The following is a 9,312-nucleotide window of genomic DNA, read 5'->3' as shown; positions in this document are numbered from 1 at the left end:
GCAACTTTTTTAGGTTGAAAAAAAATCCTGCTTCTTCATTTTTGTCATTCTTAATGTTTGTCATATATAGAACAGTACTGTTCCACTGTATAAATCATAAGGCATTTGAGTGAAAGATAATTGGGTAATACTTTATATAGTAAATGACTTCTTAAAATTTGCTACTAAGATTCACTGAGTAATGACCATATGCCAGCCATTTTACATGTTTCATTTCTTCCAATCCATGATACGGGTGATTTCCTTCATTTTATTGCGATAGTAATTGAAACTCCAAGCAATTAAGTAACAAGGAACCAGGAAAATTGTGGGCATGATTACTTAAGGATCTTGGTTGTCTTGTCAAGCCTCCTGCCTCAGGGAAGCCCACGTGTGATCTAGTCCAAATGTAGTCACATTAGTTATAACTAGTTATTTCAGATCCTGGGACGTCATAAGGAGCCTTTCCAAGTTGAAAGAGGAAACCTGTTCTTGCTTGTTCTGTGTAAAACCCAGAAGGTTTTCAGTGTAAAACCCAGAAGCAATTACTTTTTGTTGTTTCTAAGAAAAGGGCTTCAGGGTCAAATCAATTTAGGATAATCCAATCTGTGGTGCTAATAGAACCTAGAATAAGCTTGAGGTTACAAATAAGAAATTCTGACTAAGAAGTATGAAGTAGAAAAGAGAAAGGGTAAAAAATACGGGGCACTCAGGTGGCTCAGTAAGTTGAGCATCTGATTTTTGGTGTTGGCTTAGGTTATGGGATTAAGCATGGTGTTGGGCTCTGGGCTTAGTGCAGTCTGCTTGGGAGGTTCTCCCTCTTCCTCTGTCCCTCCCCCTGCTTGTGTGCGATCTTTCTCCCTTTCTCTCAAATCTTTTTTTTTTTTTTAAGATTTTATTTATTCATAAGAATCACAAAGAGAAGTGCTGAGATGTAGGCAGAGGGAGAAGCAGGCTTCCTGCAGTGAGCCTGATGCGGGACTCGACCCTAGGACCGTCGGGATCACGACCTGAGCTGAAGGTAGATGCTCAACCACTGAGCCACCTGGGCATCCCTCAAATAAATAAAATCTTAAAAAAAAGTAGATAATAGAAACCAACATAGCATATATATATCAAGAGTAAGTTCCTTTTCATCAGGGACACTCAGTCTCACAACCCTGAGATCATGATCTGAGCTGAAATCAAGAGTCAGACACTTAGCCAACTGAGCCACCCAGGTGCCCCTATACTAACTGCTCTTAAATTCCAAGTTTTGAAGAGACTCTAATTGTTACCATTATCCTTGTTTGTGGAGAATCATTTGATAAGTACAATTTTAGTCCAAACACTTGTTGCAAGTGAAGAAACTACATTCAAATTGGCTTAAGGGAATAGAAAGGAGGATTTTTTGGTTCACATAACGAAAGTCCAAGGATAATCCAAAATGTACTGCTGAGGTAGCTTAGCAGATAGGATGTGAGTCTACAGGTGCCCCCCTTGTGGAAAGTCTTTCCTAGGGATAGAGAGAGAATACTCAGTGATTTTGAGCCTGGAAACAACCATACCTGAAACAAATATATTCCTAGAGCCTTTTATTGTTTTTTTTAATTTGCAACTAAGAGTCCTGACCAATTAGATGGGCAGTCAATAGTTATTGTTGAATGATCTCACTTGAAATTTAAGGAAAGGAAATTACCATCTTGGCCCTAAAAAATTCATTGACAGAGGCACATAGCTGGCTCAATCCATGGAGCATGCAACTCTTGATCTCGGGGTCATAAGTTTGATCCCCATCATGGGCATAGAGATTACTTAAAAAAAAAAAAATTTCATTGACAAAGAGCCTTGGCTTGAGTATTGACAGAAACAAGGTTCTAATTCCACCACTGGGCAAGGCTCTTGTCCAATTTGGGCTTTAGTTTCCTTGAAAATTCCTGCCCTGCCATTGCTTAATGAAATGAAAATGCCATCATCATAAAATTATTCTTATCCAATGATTCTAATATTAAAATGTCAGGAAGGACTAATGCTCATGGCTAGTCTCGGTATGTTTCAGAGGGCTCTTTTGAAAAATTAACCAGATATAGCATCATTTTAACTATTGAGCCTGAATAAATTTATGGGAATAAGGTAAGAACTACTTAAACCAGGGTTAAAACATCAGTCCTAAGCTGCTTTTGTGGCTGATGAGCCCACTCAGACTGGCTAAGCAAAAAGGAAATGTACTCTCAGGGCATGGGAAGCAGAATTCTCTAGATTACTAGAGCAGAAATGTAACTTGGCTTCACTTGAGTTTCTAATGAGGGAAGTCATTAAGAATCGAGGCAGGTGTGTCTCTGCCTCTCTCTCTCTCTCTGTGACTATCATAAATAAATAAAAATTAAAAAAAAAAAAAAAAAGAATCGAGGCAGGGACTCCTGGGTGGCTCAGCGGTTGAGTGTCTGCCTTTGGCTCAGGGTGTGATCCTGAAGTCCTAGGATCAAGTCCCACATCAGGCTCCCCGTGGGGAGCCTGCTTCTCCCTCTGCCCGTGTCTCTGCCTCTCTCTGTGTGACTCTCATGAATAACTAAATAAAATCTTAAAAAAAAAAAAAAAAAAGAATCGAGGCAGCTGGGATAACTGGGTGGCTCAGTTGGGTAAGCATCTGCCTTTGGCTCAGGTCATGATCCCACCATGGTTTGTTGGACTCCCTGCTCAGTGGGGAATCTGCTTCTCCCCCTCCTACCCCTCTCCTTGCTTGCGCTAGTACATGCTGGCTCTTTCTCTCTCAAATAAATAAAATCTTTTTAAAAAATCAAGGCAGCTGCACTTTGTCTCTTGAGTTCCTGTGGTCACGTTGTCTCAGCTTCCCTCTACATCATGGCTTTTACTCGGCAAAAGATGGGCTTCTCGGGCTATATCAGTAACCGATTTCAACTCCAGAAACCAAGTGACCAGTGTCCCAAGCCTCTGAAGAGAATATGAGTGGTCCAACTTAGATAGATAGATAGTGCCTATCTTTGATCCAGTCATCTCTGGTTTAGGAGGCTATTGTCATTTACTATCAACATTTCAAAAAGGACCTACACCCATGATCCCAAAAGAGCTACAACTACTGATATTTGGGTAAAATGAACTCTTCTTAGGTCAGCTATTGTGTTACAGTTTGACCCTTTCAATTGGCAAGCAACAGAGACATTCCCAGGTTAGTTAATGAGAGTTTGAGGAAACATAATGGTAAAATAAGCAAAAGAAGGCACCTCACCATGGGCTTACAGAGAATCATACCATTCTGAATATAGCTTAGCTCTAGGAGCTAGCCAGGTGCTTAGACAGCAAATAACTTTGGTGATCACCCCGTAAAAGTGGGCTTTCTGAAGTCCCTCATCTGTAGTAGACTGAAAATGTCCCCCAAAGATATCAGGTTCTAATCCCTGGAACCTGTAAATGTTACCTTGGTAAAAGGATCTTTGCAGATGTAATTATGTTGCAGGTAGTAAAGGATTATGTTAAACAGTCATGGTAATTGTGTACCTGCTTTTCTATTAGAGGGTAAGATGTTTGAGGGCAAGGATTCTGACCTTTTAATTTCAGAGTTTATGGTCTAGTCTATCCTGGATCCCCCCAACTCATACAAATAGTATTAATATTAAATATTAAATGAATCAAAGGGGGTAGAACTATTAAAAGATGTAGATAGATAAAGATCAACCTGAAGGGAGCTGTGTGTGGCGGGGTTCCCTGGTAACCAGACTGAAACTTTTTTGTGTGTCAGGTTATAATTTTTTAAAATATTTTTTAAATTTACTTTTTATTATTATTTTTTTCACGCAGCCCCAAAGGGGCATAAAAATATTTTTAAAATCTATTTTAGGGGGATCCCTGGGTGGCGCAGCGGTTTGGCGCCTGCCTTTGGCCCAGGGCACGATCCTGGAGACCCGGGATCGAATCCCACGTCGGGCTCTCGGTGCATGGAGCCTGCTTCTCCCTCTGCCTGTGTCTCTGCCTCTCTCTCTCTCTCTGTGACTATCATGAATAAATAAATAAAATCTTTAAAAAAAAAAGTTTAAAAAAAAAAAAATCTATTTTAGGGAGAAAGAAAGCACCTGCAAGTGGGGGGAGGGGCAGAGGAAGAGAATCTCAAGTAGACTCCTTACTGGGTGCAGAGCCAAACACAGGGCTTGATCCTATGACCCCAAGATCATGACCTGAGTTGAAGTCAAGAGTTGGATGCCCAACCAACTGAGCCACCCAGGCTCCCCTGGTTATTTTTTATGACCAGTATCAGGGCTACACATAGCTCTCCAATCAGTGCCCTATTTACAGACACCCAGACATGCTCATTTCATATTTAATGTTCCCTCTCCATATTATAATCAGTTTGTGGTCCAGGATGGACAATGCAGAGGCTGATGCAGTGGTATGCCATTCTCCCTGCCAGAAGCAAAAATACCTTTAGGGGAAAAAAAAACCTTTAGGATGAATCAATTACCCTCTGGCAGAGTTACGTATAATCCCGGTGCCTTAACCTGTGAACAAATCCCCCTGGGCCCCAGTTTTTCTGTTTTACAACTAGAAAATTAGTGGAAGACAGAGTAATACACTGTACGTGTGCTGTGTGTGTATGCATTTGGTTTTCCCAACTATTTGAAAGTGAGATACCACAACGCTTCATCTAAAAATACAGCAGCACTCATTTCCTAGAAAAGACACTTTCCAAAAGAACCATAATCCTAATATCACATCTAGGAAATTTAGCAATAATTACATTCTTGCTCTTGGCCAGTCAGTTGTGACTCATACCATCCTTACTGCACTAAAGTCTTGTAGTGGCAGGTGGCAGGCAGGGCTGCAGAAGATGGGCCCCTCATCCCTGGGTAATACTTACAGAGGTGAAAGGCTGAAAACAAGAGGAGCCTTGTGGTACAGTCTGGGGTCTGAGCAGAAGTGGGTCTCCTTTGTATACTACCCTCTTCCTGTGATGTGTCCCCAGTGAGGAAGATTGCCCCTTCCACTGGGCTAAAGTTCATTTTAGAGACTAAGCTATCAGGCCAGAGGGACACTGAGAGAGTGAGGATAGGAGTCTCAGGGTGAACAAAGTGCTATGACCTCCATCATTTGGACCATACTCCAGCCAGAGGAGCGGGATTTAACCTATGCCCAGGAGAGCCCCTGTCATAGCCTGGTACTCTCAGTGGGGGAAGGGGCTGTGCTGATGTTTAATAGAGCCCCTGTCAGGTCTTCCTCTATGGCCATAAAATACATTTGGGGGAGTGACCACCCCCATTCTCGGCATGATTATTCTGTAATCCTAGGCAATGAATGAAGAAGCATCCAGAGTGTGGAGTGGTCAAGTGAAAACAAGTCTTAATGACTTATAAATGTTGCCGCAGTAGGTCACAGGTGCGCCTGAAAATTGAGTGCATCTTTGAAAATTTATTTAGCTGATTTGTTTAATCTTAGAATCTCTACAAATACCCCACCAAATATGTGATTCATTTTTAAAATACAGTGAGTTTGTTAGATTGTATGCCTTCTGAGTTCATAGACTAACAAAATCTACATCTACTTCTGAAACCTGAACTTACTCATAAATGTATGTTGTACTGTCAGTTATTAGATTTATTAAGTGTTTGGGATGAACAACATTGTTAATTGTGTTATAAGCCAAGGTGCAGCCAGATAACTGCAAATGTTAATACTTTTGTTAAAAATTTTTAGGCTATGGGCAGCCCCGGTAGCTCAGTGGTTTAGCGCCGCCTTCAGTCCAAGGCGTGATCCTGGGGACGCGGAATCGAGTCCCTGCATGGATCCTACTTCTCCCTCTGCCTGTGTCTCTGCCTTTCTCTGTGTGTGTCTTTCATGAATAAATTTTAAAAAAATTTTTTTTAGGATATTATAATAAGTAAACTGGTTCAGCCACTATGAAGAACAGCATGGAGATTCCTCCCAAATTAAAAGTAGAACTACCCGGGCGCCTGGGTGGCTCAGCGGGTTTAATGTCTACCTTCAGCTCAAGGCATGATCCCGGGGTTTCAGGATCGAGTCCCGCATCGGGCTCCCTGCGTGGAGCCGGCTTCTCCCTCTGCCTGTGTCTCTGCCTCTCTCCCCCCCCCCCTCTCTCTGTCTCTTGTGGATAAATAAATAAAATCTTAAAAAATAATTAAAGTAGAACTACCATACAATCTTGTTATCTCACTTCTGGGTATATATCCAAGGGAAATGAAAATATATTATTGGGGATCCCTGGGTGGCACAGCGGTTTGGCGCCTGCCTTTGGCCCAGGGCGCGATCCGGGAGACCCGGGATCGAATCCCACATCGGGCTTCCGGTGCATGGAGCCTGCTTCTCCCTCTGCCTATGTCTCTGCCTCTCTCTCTTTCTCTCTCTGTGACTATAATAAATAAATAAAAAAATTAAAAAAAAAAAAGAAAAGAAAATATATTATTGAAGAGTCATGTGCACTCCTATGTTTATTGCAGCACTATTCACAATAGTCCAGGTGTGGAAACAACCTAGGTGTCTGTCAAAGGATGAATGGGTAAAGGAGATGTGACATATATATGAATTTATATATATATGTAAATGAATGATGGAATACTATTCAGCCATGAGGTAAGAAATTCTGACATTTGTACTAACATGGGTGGACCTTGAAAACACAGTAGATGAGATTGGTCAGAGGAAGACAAAATACTGTGTAATATCTCTTGTATGTGGAATCCAAAAAAAATTTTTTTTAGAAAGTGAAATGTTTATGAGGGGTTGGTTGAGTAGGGGAATGGTACATACCTGCAATGAGTAGATAAGACCTGGAGACCTAATACACAGTACAGTGATTATATATCGCAAAACTGTATTATAAACGAAGTTGTTGAGAGACTGGATCTTAACTGTTCTCACCACTAGAAGAAATGGTAATTATGTGATATGATAGAAATGTTCACTAATGCTGCAATGGCAATCATATTGCCATATAAGTGTATCCATATTTTTTATACCTTAAACTTCTACAGTGTTGTGTATCAAATATATTTCAATTAAAAAATTAAGATGTAAAAAAAAAAATTAAGATGTAGTAGAATATATTATGACAGACACAGGGGCTTATATAACTGTGGACTGATGAGTAGAGCATTTTTCTGTTGGTTAGTGTGTATTCATGAAGGAAGCAAAGTTGAATAAGTGGATATTTGAACTGAGATCATATTTGAAGTAGTATGTAAGCAGAGCCATTGCACAAGATCCTAGGACCTTCATTTTGCCATTTTGTGGGGCCTCTCTGCACTTCTGTTTCTCCATCTGAAAACAAAGTAATAGGTGCCCCCCCACAGCCCAGGATCTTTTTAGCTCATAATCCTTTATCAGCCCAAGCACTGGGGCTGCCCTGGGTGTTCACAAGCATCTCAAATATACATCTCAGATTCAGGAGCTAAAGACACTGCTGCAAAAAGTATGAGCATATGCTGATATTGTGAATTATAAAGACACAGATGGCAATTTCCTCCCTTCTTGATTATATCTTTATTCTTTTATATAGCTCATATTTGGAAGAAGGAATTAAACCTATGAAAAAAATTTATTTTTTTAAGATTTTACTCATTTATTTGAGAGAAAGAACGAGCAGTGGGCAGAGAGAAAGAGAGAGAGAGAGAAGCAGACTCCCCGCTGAGCAGGAAGCCCAATGCAGGGCTTGATCCCAGGACCCCAGAGATCATGACTTGAGCAGAAGGCAGACGCTTAACTAACTGAGCCACCTAGGCACCCTGGAAAAAAAATTTTATTTCTAATATAAAAATACCGAGTGATATGCAAGAAAAATTTGGAAGGTCATGCGATTGAAGTTCTTATCATGAAGGATTTTGCAAAACAGCAGTCCTCCACATTCTCACTGGTAAGTCTGCAAATTCTCCATTATACTTTTTTACTTTAGCTTACTATTTCTTATGCAATTGAAGTATCAGTAAAATGTACTAAACAAACCAAACAAACAAAAAAGAAACCTTTACTAAACTTTTTAAAAATCTTTGTTTGTGTGTGTTTTGTGGCTTTAGAAAAGGTTTTACTTTGATAATGTCAGAGAAGAGAGAGCTGGTGTTTTAAACTGGAAATAACAGTTGTTTTATGGTGCTGGTAGAAACAAGAGTATAGCTTTAGGGAAAAAAATGTTAAATCAATAATTACCTTTTTTTATATTTAAAAAAAACTATTAAAGTATAATTCATGTATTATACAATTCACTCACTTAAAGTATATAATGGTTTTAAGAAATCGACAGTGTTGTATCACCATCACCACAACCTAATTTTAGAGAATTTCTCTCTCCACAAAAGGAAACCCCATACCCATTGGCAGTTACTCCACATTTCCCTTTATACCACCACACCTCACCCATTTTAGGCAACCCTTAATCTGCTTTGCAGCTCTGTAGATTTGCCAATTCTGAACATTTCATTTAAATGGAATCACATAATAAGTGGTCTTTGTGACTGGCTTCTTTCACTTAGCATGTTTTCAAGATTTAACCATGTTAGGGATGCCTGGGTGGGTCAGTTGGTTGAGCATCTGCCATTGGCTCAGGTCATGATCCTAGGATTGTAGGATCAAGCCCTGCATCGGGCTCCCTGCCCAGCAGGGGGTCTGCTTCTCCCTCTGCCCCTACCCCACCATGTTTGTGCTCTCTCTCTCAGAAAAATAAATAAATAAATGTTTTTTAAAAAGATTTATCCATGTTATACTATGTATAAGTACTTCATTCCTTTCATGGCATATTCCTTTAATACTCCATTGTACATATAAATCACCTTTTGTTTACTTATCAGCTAGTGGATGTTTAGGTAGTTTACATTTTGGAACTATTATGTATAATGCTGCTATGAACAAGTGTATACCTAGGAGTGGAATTGCTGGGTCACATGGTAACTATATGTATTTAATATTTTGAGGAACTGCTAGTTTGTTTTTCAGAGTGACTACACCGTTTTATATTCCCAGCAGCAAAATATGAGGATGACTATTTTTCCATATTCTCACCAACATTTGTTATTTTCTTTCCTTTTTATTATAGCCATCTGAGTGGGTGTAGAGTATCTCATTATAATTTTGATTTGCATTTCCCTAATGACTAATGATCTTGAGCATCCTTTCGTGTGCTTATTGGCTTGAACATTTATGGCAAATTTTCAGCAAAAGTGCCAAGGTAATTCAAAGGGAGAAATTATGGCTTTTCCAACAAATGTTGCAGGAACAATTGGATATCTATCATATGCCAAAAAATGAACCTCAACGTTTATCTCACACCATAAATAACATCATAGAACTAAAAATAAAAAGTAATATAAAATGTAGGAAACATAGAAAAAAATATTTGTG

This window comes from Canis lupus, chromosome 33 (assembly GCF_003254725.2).
Source record: "Canis lupus dingo isolate Sandy chromosome 33, ASM325472v2, whole genome shotgun sequence".
NCBI lineage: Eukaryota > Metazoa > Chordata > Mammalia > Carnivora > Canidae > Canis > Canis lupus.
Note: the sequence above shows the minus strand (reverse complement) of the source record.